The sequence below is a fragment of the Lepus europaeus genome, chromosome 2 (assembly GCF_033115175.1).
Source record: "Lepus europaeus isolate LE1 chromosome 2, mLepTim1.pri, whole genome shotgun sequence".
NCBI lineage: Eukaryota > Metazoa > Chordata > Mammalia > Lagomorpha > Leporidae > Lepus > Lepus europaeus.
The window spans coordinates 1,625,654-1,638,176 of NC_084828.1; the positions used below are offsets into that span (position 1 = coordinate 1,625,654).

General features: G+C 59.6%; 1 protein-coding gene across 6 annotated transcripts in view; it reads right to left on the reverse strand.

Moving 5' to 3' along the window:
- Window positions 1–12,523, reverse strand: part of ADARB1 (adenosine deaminase RNA specific B1) — a 114,571-nt gene that overhangs the window by 53,691 nt on the left and 48,357 nt on the right. For 4 of the 6 annotated variants that reach the window (XM_062204373.1, XM_062204393.1, XM_062204402.1 and 1 more), the window contains one exon: window positions 6,348–6,472. The exons of the other annotated variants lie outside the window; for them this stretch is intronic. The gene's annotated coding sequence lies outside the window, so the exon portion shown is untranslated. Of the gene's footprint in view, window positions 1–6,347; window positions 6,473–12,523 lie in introns of those variants that run through there. 6 annotated transcript variants of the gene reach the window in all.

Below are 12,523 nucleotides of genomic sequence, written 5' to 3' on the forward strand. Positions count from 1 at the left end.
TCCGGTTCAGCTCTCTGCTGACGCACCTGGGAAAGCAGCAGAAGATGGCCCAAGTGCGAACCCACATGGGAGACCTGGAAGAAGCTCCTGGCTCCTGGCTTAGGCTCGGACCAGCCCCAGCCATTGTGGTCATTTGCAGAGTGAACCAGCAGATGGATGATCTGTCTCTCTCTGTAACTCTGACTTTCAAATAAATAAACAAATCTTAAAAGACAAAAAAGCACCGTGTGTTTGTCCACGCCTTAATCACACACTGAAGGCTCAAGCAACGTTAACTCTCACTGCACGTGTAGGGCAGAGCAGCCAGCGTAGCTGAGCACTGACCTAGCGGGGCACACGGTTCCTTCCGGATGACGACGGCACTCCGGTGCTGCACTGCACGCCAGTGGTTGTGGGGGAGGCAGCAGCGCCTGCTGTATACACAGCGATGCAAGTGGGGGCTATGTGCACCCTTCACGCTACACTGTGCCATGATAATACTTTCTAAATCATACGGCTTAATTACGTCAGCTGACATGCTCTATGAACTTCCTTTTAGAATTAAAAAGGGGAATGAACGAGCACTTGCTACAGAAGGGAAGCTGGTGGAGTTTCAGCACGAGACCACTCTCCTCGGCCCCTCCCCAACCTCTGAGCAGGCACAGTCTGCGGGAACTCCACAGGGTGGCACTCCCCCCGCCCGCCTCAGAAGACCCCCGTGTGCTCAGGCGACCCCAACCAGCCCCCTCAGAAGACCCCCGTGTGCTCAGGCAACCCCAACCAGCCCCCTCAGAAGACCCCCGTGGGTTCAGGCAACCCCAGAACCCCCCCTCTCAGAAGACCCCCGTGTGCTCAGGCGACCCCAACCAGCCCCCTCAGAAGACCCCCGTGGGTTCAGGCGACCCCTGACCACCCCCCTCAGAAGACCTCCATGGGTTCAGGCGACCCCTGACCACCCCCCTCAGAAGACCCCCCGTGGGTTCAGGCAACCCCAGAACCCCCCCTCTCAGAAGACCCCCGTGTGCTCAGGCGACCCCAACCAGCCCCCTCAGAAGACCCCCGTGGGTTCAGGCGACCCCTGACCACCCCCCTCAGAAGACCTCCATGGGTTCAGGCGACCCCTGACCACCCCCCTCAGAAGACCCCCCGTGGGTTCAGGCAACCCCAGAACCCCCCCTCTCAGAAGACCCCCGTGTGCTCAGGCGACCCCAACCAGCCCCCTCAGAAGACCCCCGTGGGTTCAGGCGACCCCTGACCACCCCCCTCAGAAGACCCCCATGGGTTCAGGCGACCCCTGACCACCCCCCTCAGAAGACCCCCCGTGGGTTCAGGCAACCCCAGAACCCCCCCTCTCAGAAGACCCCCGTGTGCTCAGGCGACCCCAACCAGCCCCCTCAGAAGACCCCCGTGGGTTCAGGCGACCCCTGACCACCCCCCTCAGAAGACCCCCGTGGGTTCAGGCGACCCCTGACCACCCCCCTCAGAAGACCCCCGTGGGTTCAGGCAACCCCAGAACCCCCCCTCTCAGAAGACCCCCGTGTGCTCAGGCGACCCCAACCAGCCCCCTCAGAAGACCCCCGTGGGTTCAGGCGACCCCTGACCACCCCCCTCAGAAGACCCCCATGGGTTCAGGCGACGCCTGACCACCCCCCTCAGAAGACCCCCGTGGGTTCAGGCAACCCCTGACCACCCCCCTCAGAAGACCCCCCGTGGGTTCAGGCGACCCCAACCAGCCCCCTCAGAAGACCCCCCGTGGGTTCAGGCAACCCCAGAACCCCCCCTCTCAGAAGACCCCCGTGTGCTCAGGCGACCCCAACCAGCCCCCTCAGAAGACCCCCGTGGGTTCAGGCGACCCCTGACCACCCCCCTCAGAAGACCCCCATGGGTTCAGGTGACCCCTGACCACCCCCCCTCAGAAGACCCCTGACCACCCTCCCTCAGAAGACCCCATGTGCTCAGGCCCCCACCTCCCACCCTCAGAAGACCCCCGTGGGTTCAGGCGACCCCCAACCAGCCCCCTTAGAAGACCCCCGTGGGTTCAGGCGACCCCCGACCACCCCCCTTAGAAGACCCCCATGGGTTCAGGTGACCCCTGACCACCCCCCCTCAGAAGACCCCTGACCACCCTCCCTCAGAAGACCCCATGTGCTCAGGCCCCCACCTCCCACCCTCAGAAGACCCCCGTGTGCTCAGGCGACCCCCAACCAGCCCCCTTAGAAGACCCCCGTGGGTTCAGGCGACCCCCGACCACCCCCCTTAGAAGACCCCCGTGTGCTCAGGCGACCCCCGACTACCCATCTCAGAAGACCCCCGTGTGCTCAGGCAACCTCCGACCTACTCACCTCAGAAGACCCCCGTGTGCTCAGGTGCCCCCCGACCACCCCCCTCAGAAGACCCCGTGTGCTCAGGCAACCCCCAACCTCCCACCATCAGAAGACCCCCATGTGCTCGGGCGACCCCCGACCTCCCCCTCTCAGAAGACGCCCGTGTGCTCGGGTGCCCCCCGACCTCCCCTTCTCAGAAGACCCCCGTGTGCTCGGGCAACCCCCGACCTCCCCCTCTCAGAAGACCCCCGTGTGCTCAGGCGCCCCCCGACCTCCCCCTCTCAGAAGACCCCCGTGTGCTCAGGCGCCCCCTGACCTCCCCCTCTCAGAAGACCCCCGTGTGCTCAGGCGCCCCCCGACCTCCCCCTCTCAGAAGACCCCCGTGTGCTCAGGCGCCCCCCGACCTCCCCCTCTCAGAAGACCCCCGTGTGCTCAGGTGCCCCCCGACCACCCCCCTCAGAAGACCCCGTGTGCTCAGGCAACCCCCAACCTCCCACCATCAGAAGACCCCCGTGTGCTCGGGCGACCCCCGACCTCCCCCTCTCAGAAGACCCCCGTGTGCTCAGGCGCCCCCCGACCTCCCCATCTCGCATGCTCAGGGTCACCCCGACATCTATCCTCAGAAGACCCCCGTGTGTTAAGACGAGAGGGAGGCAGTGGCACAAGCAGGATTCTGCCTGAAACTGAAAACCAAGCCCCCCACGGGGGGTCAGGGCCCAGAGGGCCCCTGGAGAGAGCCTCCCTCCGGTGCGGAGGTGACAAGCAGGGCTTCCAGGAAGGGACATGCTGTAGTTACCACTCCACATTTATTCCTGTTCTATTCCACACCAGCCAGAAGAGGAGAGAGCAACACCTCACGCTCTGCTGCCAGAATTAGTTCTCGTCTTCGGGAAGCACAGAAACACAGAGGCCCGGTGGCAGCCACTTATTAACAGGAGGGACCTGCTCCACGCTGCTGCGATGTTTTACAGCTCCCAGTGCTCTCAGAGCACACGCACCAGCCAGCTCCTCTGGCCTGCGACTCGCTCTATGCCTTTAAGAGCAATTTATTTGTGCAAAGGATTATAAATAATTCATCCCTCCAGTGCGTGCTTACATTGTATAAAAATACTTGCCTTTCACTACGCAGCATAATTAATGCAGTGCTTTCGCTCCACGGATGTTAAAAATAGGCAGCCATAAATCACACCGAACTTAGCAACACGGAACCACACGTCTCCCAGCCGCGCTCCACGCTGGCATTCTCACCGTCTTCCAAGAAACTGGTTACAGAGGAACTGATCTCATGTCACTGATCGAACTGAGAGAAAGGCTATGGGAGAAAACAAAATGCCACCCCACAGGGCAGCCACGGAGAGGGTAACCCTCACCCCACAGGGCAGCCATGGAGAGTGTAGCCCTGACCCCACAGGACAGCCACGGAGAGAGTAACCCTGACCCCACAGGGCAGCCAGAGAGTAACTCTGACCCCACAGGGCACAGCCATGGAGAGAGTAACCCTGACCCCACAGGGCAGCCACAGAGAGGGTAACCCTGACCCCACAGGGCAGCCACAGAGAGTGTAGCCCTGACCCCACAGGACAGCCATGGAGAGAGTAGCCCTGACCCCACAGGGCAGCCACAGAGAGGGTAACCCTCACCCCACAGGGCAGCCAGAGAGTAACTCTGACCCCACAGGACAGCCACGGAGAGAGTAACTGACCACACAGGGCAGCCAGAGAGTAACCCCGACCCCACAGGACAGCCACGGAGAGAGTAACTCTGACCCCACAGGACAGCCACGGAGAGGGTAACCCTCACCCCACAGGGCAGCCATGGAGAGAGTAACCCTGACCCCACAGGACAGCCAGAGAGTAACCCTGACCCCACAGGGCAGCCAGAGAGTAACCCTGACCCCACAGGGCAGCCATGGAGAGGGTAACCCTGACCCCACAGGGCACAGCCATGGAGAGAGTAACCCTGACCCCACAGGGCAGCCAGAGAGAGAGTAACCCTGACCCCACAGGGCACAGCCATGGAGAGAGTAACCCTGACCCCACAGGGCAGCCACAGAGAGGGTAACTGACCACACAGGGCAGCCACAGAGAGGGTAACCCTGACCCCACAGGGCAGCCAGAGAGTAACTCTGACCCCACAGGACAGCCACGGAGAGAGTAACTGACCACACAGGGCAGCCAGAGAGTAACCCCGACCCCACAGGACAGCCACGGAGAGAGTAACTCTGACCCCACAGGACAGCCACGGAGAGGGTAACCCTGACCCCACAGGACAGCCATGGAGAGAGTAACCCTGACCCCACAGGGCAGCCAGAGAGAGGGTAACCCTGACCCCACAGGACAGCCATGGAGAGAGTAACCCTGACCCCACAGGGCAGTCACAGAGAGGGTAACCCTGACCCCACAGGGCAGCCACAGAGAGAGTAACTCTGACCCCACAGGGCAGCCACAGAGAGAGTAACTGACCACACAGGGCACAGCCATGGAGAGAGTAACCCTCACCCCACAGGGCAGCCATGGAGAGAGTAACCCTGACCCCACAGGGCAGCCAGAGAGAGGGTAACCCTGACCCCACAGGACAGCCATGGAGAGAGTAGCCCTGACCCCACAGGGCAGTCACAGAGAGGGTAACCCTGACCCCACAGGGCAGCCACAGAGAGAGTAACTCTGACCCCACAGGGCAGCCACAGAGAGAGTAACTGACCACACAGGGCACAGCCATGGAGAGGGTAACCCTCACCCCACAGGGCAGCCATGGAGAGAGTAGCCCTCACCCCACAGGGCAGCCACAGAGAGAGTAACCCTCACCCCACAGGGCAGCCATGGAGAGTGTAGCCCTCACCCCACAGGACAGCCATGGAGAGTGTAGCCCTGACCCCACAGGATAGCCATGGAGAGAGTAGCCCTGACCCCACAGGACAGCCAGAGAGTAACTCTGACCCCACAGGACAGCCACGGAGAGAGTAGCCCTGACCCCACAGGACAGCCAGAGAGTAACTCTGACCCCACAGGACAGCCACGGAGAGAGTAGCCCTGACCCCACAGGACAGCCATGGAGAAAGTAGCCTGCCCATTCTCTGCTCATGCTCCAGCGGGCAAATACGGCCACATCCCCAGTCCCCAAACACAGCAAACCCCAGCCGCCGCCTCCATCCACACTCACTCCCTGGTGACCTCTGTGGTCCCAACGGCTCCGGGTGCCGCTCCACGTACAGAACACAGGAGCACGCCGGCATCCCCTGGCCACGGCTCGCTGGAGGCCACTTCCTTCTTCCTCTCCCCTGGTCTGAACCCACGAGACAAACTTCAGCGTGAACGCTCTCAAGTCAGTCACTCCACAGATCCCACATGAAACCCCCACACATCCCACTCACTTCCTGGGACCCAGCATTTGTCTCTGGGTGTCTGTCACTGCACTAAGACGCTGCTTGGGACACAGGCATCCCTCACTGGAGTGCCTGGGCTGGGGTCCTGGCTCCACTCCCGACCCCAGCCTCCTGTGGGGGCACACCTGCAGGCAGCAGGTAATCGCCAAGTACCTGGGTCCCAGCCACCCACGAGGGCGACCTGGGCTGAGTGCCTGGCTCTCAGCTTTGCCCTGGTCTAGGCCCAGTTGTTGTGGACATTTGGGGAGTAAGCAGTCTGGATAGCTCTCCTTCAAATACATGTATTGATAGATGAATAAGTAAATGAATAAATTTAACAAACATGCATGTTCCTCTCAACTTTCTCAAAAGAGGAAGTTGGATCACGTCGCAGTCACCAAACCGAGAGTACTGAAGGAACTTTCTTTTAATCACTTACACAAAATAATAATTGCCAGGAAAGGCTTTGAACAGGTCTGGCCTGGCGCCCGGCACAAAGCACGGACACAATCACTGGTGCCCAGAACCACAGCCAGCGCTGGAGGCGCCCGTGGACGGCCCAAGCCACTGCAAGCTGGAGATGAACTGCAGCTCCCAGGGCCCGTGCTGATCAGCCAGAAGCAAACACCCAAGAGGAGGGCCAGAGCCGCCAGTCCCAGCAGGGTCTACAGGTCGTCACTTACCTGGCCCTTTGCTTAGTTTTTATTTTGGTTCTGGTCCCCAGGCAATGCTTCCTTCAACACGAGCGGCCGGAGACAAAGTCCCAGCAGGACCAAAGCTGGGTGGTGCCCACTCCAACGCCGTCGCTCTGTAACAAAGACCCTGTTACTCCATGCTCGTTTGCTCCATCCGAGGTTCTGAGCTCTCTAACAATACACACCCTTAGTTAAAACTGCTCGTCATGTACGTGGACTTTAATGACACAATGTTCAGAGATAAAATATACATTATGCTAGTTCCATTTTTTAAAAATACGCTTTAACAAAACTCTTAGGAGTTCTATGAAGCAATGCAGATATTGCAATAATTGTGGATTTTACAATAATGTCACTCTGCAAGTAAAAAAACAAATTCTTTAAAATTAAAAAAAAAAGTGTTCTTCTGGGGCCAGCACTGTGGCACAGCGGGTTAAGTCACTGCCTATGATGCTGGCATTCCACATGAGTGCAGGTTCAAGTCCTGGCTGCTCTACTTCTGGTCCAGCTCTCTGCAAATGGCCTGGGAAAGCAGTAGAAGGTGGCCCAAGTGCTTGGGCCCCTGCACCCATGTGGAACATCCAGAGGAAGCTACTGGCTCCTGGCTTTGGATCAGCCCAGCTCCAGCTGTCGCAGCCATTTGAGGAATGAACCAGCAGATGGTAGCCTTCTCTCTCTGTCTCTCCCTCTATAACTCTGCTTCTCAAATAAATAAAATAACCTTTTTTATAAAGGTGCCTGGGATGACCCAAGTGTGTGAGCCCCTGCACTCATGTGGAGACCAGGATGGAGTTCCAGGCTCCTGCCTTCATGTGGCCCAGCCCTGGCCACTGCAGCCATTTTGAGTCATGAACCAGCAGATGGAAGATCTCTGTCTCTCCCTCTCTGTAATTCTGCCTCTCAAGTAAACAAATAAATCTTTGAAAAGCAGTCCTCTTCCTGAACACAAGCTTAAGTGACTTTAAGCCATTCTACACAGGGAATGTGCAGTGAGCAGTCACGCCACACTCTACCCACCCACATACACGTGCACTTCCCCTCAACCACACCAGGGGGAGACACGCTAAGGAGCAAGCCCAGCAGAATCTCCTGTCTGCTGCTCTTCAGAACAAAACTCAACATCCAGCCCAAGCACAGCCACGGACCCCACGTGCCCCCTGCCCCTGCCCTGCCCAGGTGAGACACCACAGCGCCCAGGCCCTGGCAGCCAGGACTGGGAACCACAGCCCCACTTCCAGGCCGCCCCGGCAAGCCACAAAGGGACGACTTCAAATGCCGGTCTCAAAATAGAATCATACAATTCATTGATTTGGGGGCAAAAAAAAAAAAAAAACCAGAAATCCACACAAAAGAGAGGCTTCCAAAAATGTCTTCAGCAAAATGAATTTATCTTTAGTTCCATTTCCCATGACCTTTGCACAGCCCCGAACACGATGTGGGTGTTTTTTTGAAAAGCAAACTGATGCCCAGAGGGAGGGCAGGTGCAGTGGTGAGCCCCTCAGGGAGAGGGCTCCGGGTGCAGCCAGCAGGAGGCCCCGTGTGAGGCCGAGGGGCTCCCACCCACGTGATTCTGTAATCATGGATGTGGCCGAGCCGCCGCGAGCTCCCTCCCACCCCAGTGAGTTTCAGGACCTCTGAGGACTGAGCACGCCTGCCACACACCTGGTCTGGGGCCTGCGACGGCCTCTGCTGGGCAGGCCTTAGGCCCGGCAGTGGGCTGGCCCACCTGACCCCAACACAGTGTGTGTGCACTGGCCATGGTCATCCTGTCCACCCCGTCGGTCCCCACTGTCAACACGGCAGACTCGTGCTCCCAAGGGATCTGCCCGCTGTCCTCATCACCACGCCTGTCAGAAGTGCCATGGAAGTCAGGTCAGTGCTGTCCCCACCCCATCAGCACTGCAGCTCTGGGACCGCCCCACGTCCACCTGGCAAAGGCCACGCCACGAGGTGACCCTCAGCCACCACCACCACCAGCACCCAGGGCCTGGCCCCTGCTGCAGTTCCAGTAACCTCAAAGACCACCAGGTCTGCAGGCCTGGGAGGAAGCCTGGAGCCCTGCCGCCCTGGACAGGAGCAGGTGCCGTGCGAGCACGGGCTCTGTGAGTTCCAAATCTACCCGTGAAGGATCGGGAGCTCTGAGCGCGTCCACACTGAGCGGGCGGGCTGCAGCCGCTGAGCTTTCCAGGGGAGCTGCGGCCGGACAGGGCAGGCCTAGCTCCGCAGCTGTGCGGTGGAGAGGCTCAGCCCAGCCAGGGTGCGGTGCTCTGCTCACACCCACCGCAGAGGGAGCCAGGGGAGCATGGGGCAGAAGCTGCCGGGGACACAAGAGAGCAGGTGGCGGAACAGACCAGAATCCAGAGGGGTGAGGTCTGAGCAGCACAGGTCGACACAATGGATGCAGGAAGTGGTAACCCCAGCAGAACATGGTCAACCAACACACATTTTATTTATTTGTTTGTTTATTTATTTATTTATCTGACAGATAGAGTTAGACTGAGAGAGAGAGACAGAGAGAAAGGTATTCCCTCCATTGGTTCAGTCCAATGGAGATCTATGCAGATCCGAAGCCAGGAGCCAGGTGCTTCCTCCTGATCTCCCATGCGGGTACAGGGCCCAAGAACTTGGGCCATCCTCCACTGCCTTCCCGGGCCACAGCAGAGAGCTGGACTGGAAGAGGAACAACCGGGACTAGAACCCAGTGCCCATATGGGATGCTGGCGCCGCAGGTGGAGGATTAACCAAGTGAATCATGGCGCTGGCCCCCAACCAATACACTTTCAAAGGATCCCCCCAGGCAGACACTCGGCCTAGCAGCTAAGATGCTGGCCAAGGCCCCCTGCGCCACATCAGAGTCCCTGGACGCCACTCCTGCCTCTGGCTCCTGACTCCAGCTTCCAGCTGATATAAACCCTGGCAGGCAGCCGTGGTAGCCTAGGTAACTGGGTTTTCACCACCCACGTGGGCAACCGGCTCCCAGCTTCAGCCCTGGTCCATCCTGGGCCATCACAGAAAGCTGGGGCGCGAACCAACAGATGGGAGCTCTGTGTGTGTCTGTGTGTGTGTGTGTGCCCCTGTCCCTTAGCTCTCAAATTTGAAAATTTGAATAATTCATAGAAAAAAATCATGGTAGCAAACAAAGTATTTGGAATCTAATGCCAAAGAGATTAAAGACAAATTGTGTGGGATACAGGTAAAGCAGCCAGGAGGAGGCCAACAGCTACAGCTCGGGTGAGAACATGGACGCACAGTCGCCCGAGCAAGCCCACGACAGGACAAAATAAGCCCAAAAACAGAGCAGGAAGGCACAGCAAGAAGTGAAAGCTGTATGAATTACACCGAAGAGCAGGCACACAACAAGCACTAGGCCTGGGGCTCGGAGGTGAGAGGGGACAGCCGCCCCGGAGCTGGGAGAGAACCGGCGGGGAGAGCCAGCGGCCACAGGGCCTTGATTCTTGCTGTGCGCGAAGCAGGCAGCTGTCACCCTTGAGCCCTGCGGGCAGGGACTGTGCTGGCTGCACTGATACAGCGCCCGCGGCACAGCCAGAGTCCTCCCACTGCCTGTCTCTTGGCCCGTGCCCTCTGGGGAAGGCAGCTGCACGCTGTGGGGAGGCTGTAGACATGAGGGCGCCCGGCCATGCCCCTGAAGAACCTTCGTGGACAGGACATTGGGAAGAGGCGGGAATCCAGGTCAGAACCACGGCTGCAGACTCGGCGTGCAGAGGTCCGGCTGAGGTCCCGGTCACCAGAGCTCCGGCCCCTGACCCACTAGGCTCCAGTGCTGCCGACATCAAAGAACTGGTGTGAGGAAGCAGCAGTCATCCTCAGAGAGCACTGCCCCCCCCCCCCCCCAAGCTGTTGTGACAGCCAGGACAATGCCGGGTGTCAGGGCGGCGAGAAGGGACAGGCAGGCCAGCCTCACACAGCAGATGCAAAACACGAGCCAGCTCAGGCCAACCACACGCGGGGGTGACTGGCAACTCACGAAACCCAAGAGAGACACGGAGGAACACACGGGTGGCTCTGCTGACACAAAGTTCGACCAAGCGCACGGGAACTACACTGCCTGGGCGTGCGTGCCAACATAGTGCAAGCAGACTAGAGCTGGGACCGGGCTGTGACCATGGGGAGGAGGTTGCTCTCCGGGAGCATGGACGTAGGCAAGGTCCACAGGCAGGTGCACGCACAACACACGCACTGGGGCACACGGCCCCTTCCTCATACAACAGGCAAGCAACAGGGCAGTGCACACATGGACACAGCCCACAAGGACAACGGGCTCCCCAGGGCATCACCAGGGCGAGGGGACGCCCTGGCCACTGTACCCACCAATGGTGCCCACCATGCACAAGCCTGCGACAGCTGGCGAGGTGGCCATAGGCTTCACGTTCTCTACAGAAGACAAGGCAGGTGCAGAGGAGGGGGAACAGAACCCACAGCAGCTCGGCCTAAGATCCCAATAGGCAGGGAGCGAGCCAGGCCAAGAGCTACACCCCCTGCCCGCCTCTTCTGTTTGCCTGGAGCCGACACGTAGGACTGGCAGGGATTAAAAGGGAAGAATGGACAGCACAGTGGACAACAGCTCCATGCTGCCCTGGCCTCTGCCCGCGGGCCTGCCCAAGGCCAACAGCTCTGCTATGACCTGGCACCACTGGCCTTCCAGAGCCTTCTCGGGAAATTCTGTTCTGAAGACAGGGACCCGACACTAGCCAGGTGCAGGTGAGGGGAGCCCCGCAGGGGGTTCGCACCCGAGTGCCACGCAGCCTGTTAGCCAGGGAACGCTTCAGACCGAACACGCCTGCTCCCAGAAGCAAGCACACAACAGGCCGCACTCGATGGGTTTGCTCTGCCAGTAATAATCGTATTGATGAAATGAAGCAATTGTGTTTCCTTTTAAAGTGATATTTATTGTTATGATTTAATTAGACTGTGGGAATGAGAGCTTTGCTCTGCCAAGCAGTGGGCACGCTCACGGCCTACCTTGTAGGGGCATGAGATCAGCTCCGTCCCGAGAGCGGGCAGCTCCACCAACACGCGCCCTGGCCAGAGTCGCTGCACTGCAACAGTCCTGCCTCTAGGAAGCACAAGGGCTGGACGCTCACGGTGACCAGGACCATCGCTGCTGGGAGCCCAGGACCACAAGGCAGCTCTGCAGGGGCTGGGAACCAGCAGCCCCCAAGCGGGACCAAGAGCTGATGGGCGCTGAGCAGGGATGCAGCTGGGGTCGGGGCCACTGCACCCTGGTGGCCAGGAAGGGACCCAGAGTGGCAGAAACGCCTGGTGGGATCTGTGTGTGAGGAGGCCATCGGGCCAGCGAGAGCAGCAGGCACCATCTGAAGAACTGCTTTCGATAGAGGGGGCTGCAGGGTGGGAGGCAGAGGCTGGGAAGGCAGCAGGGTGGCAGAGGGCACAGACAGGGAACTGGAGGGCTCCAAGGCCACGCCCTAGCAGAGGAGAGACCACGGAGCCAGGAGTGACTCCAGGGTTCCAGCCCCGTCAGCAGGGCAGCAGGGATTTTCAGTAAGCAGCATGTAAAGGGCCACGGAAGAGAGGAACTTAGTGATTTCTACTTATGTGAAAGGCAGAGAGACAGAGAGAGCTTCCATCCACTGGCTCAAGCCCCAATGCCCACAACAGCCAAGGCTGAGCCAGGCTGCCCAGGAGCCAGGAGCTCCGTCCAGGTCACCCACACGGGTGGCAGGCACCCAAGCACTTGAGCCATCAGCTGCTGCCTCCCGGGCACATTAGCGGGGAGCTGGAATCAGAAGCAAACCCAGGACTTGAGCCCACACGCTCTGTGTGGGATGTGGGTGCCCCAAGCAGCGGCGCAACCAGCGCTCCACACGCCCGCCCTGGCGAGAGCACTTCAGAAGTCCGAGCTCCAGCTCTCTTGCACCACAGGCCTCCAGCACGGGCCGTCGTCGGCTGACCCCAACAAGGGCAGACGCTCCCCTGGGCTGGCAGACAAGCTCCCCAGGAATGAAACAGACACAGGTTCCTCCCAGGGGGGCATAATGAATAGCAACCACACGGACACTGTGTCACGCGATCAGTGCTCGGCGACAGGGGAGGTGGTGGGGCCGGCCTTTAGGTGCCACTCTCACAGAGGAGGAGAAGGCAGGGCGCCAGCTGTGCCATCCGGACTCACGGCAGAATTGTGTGCT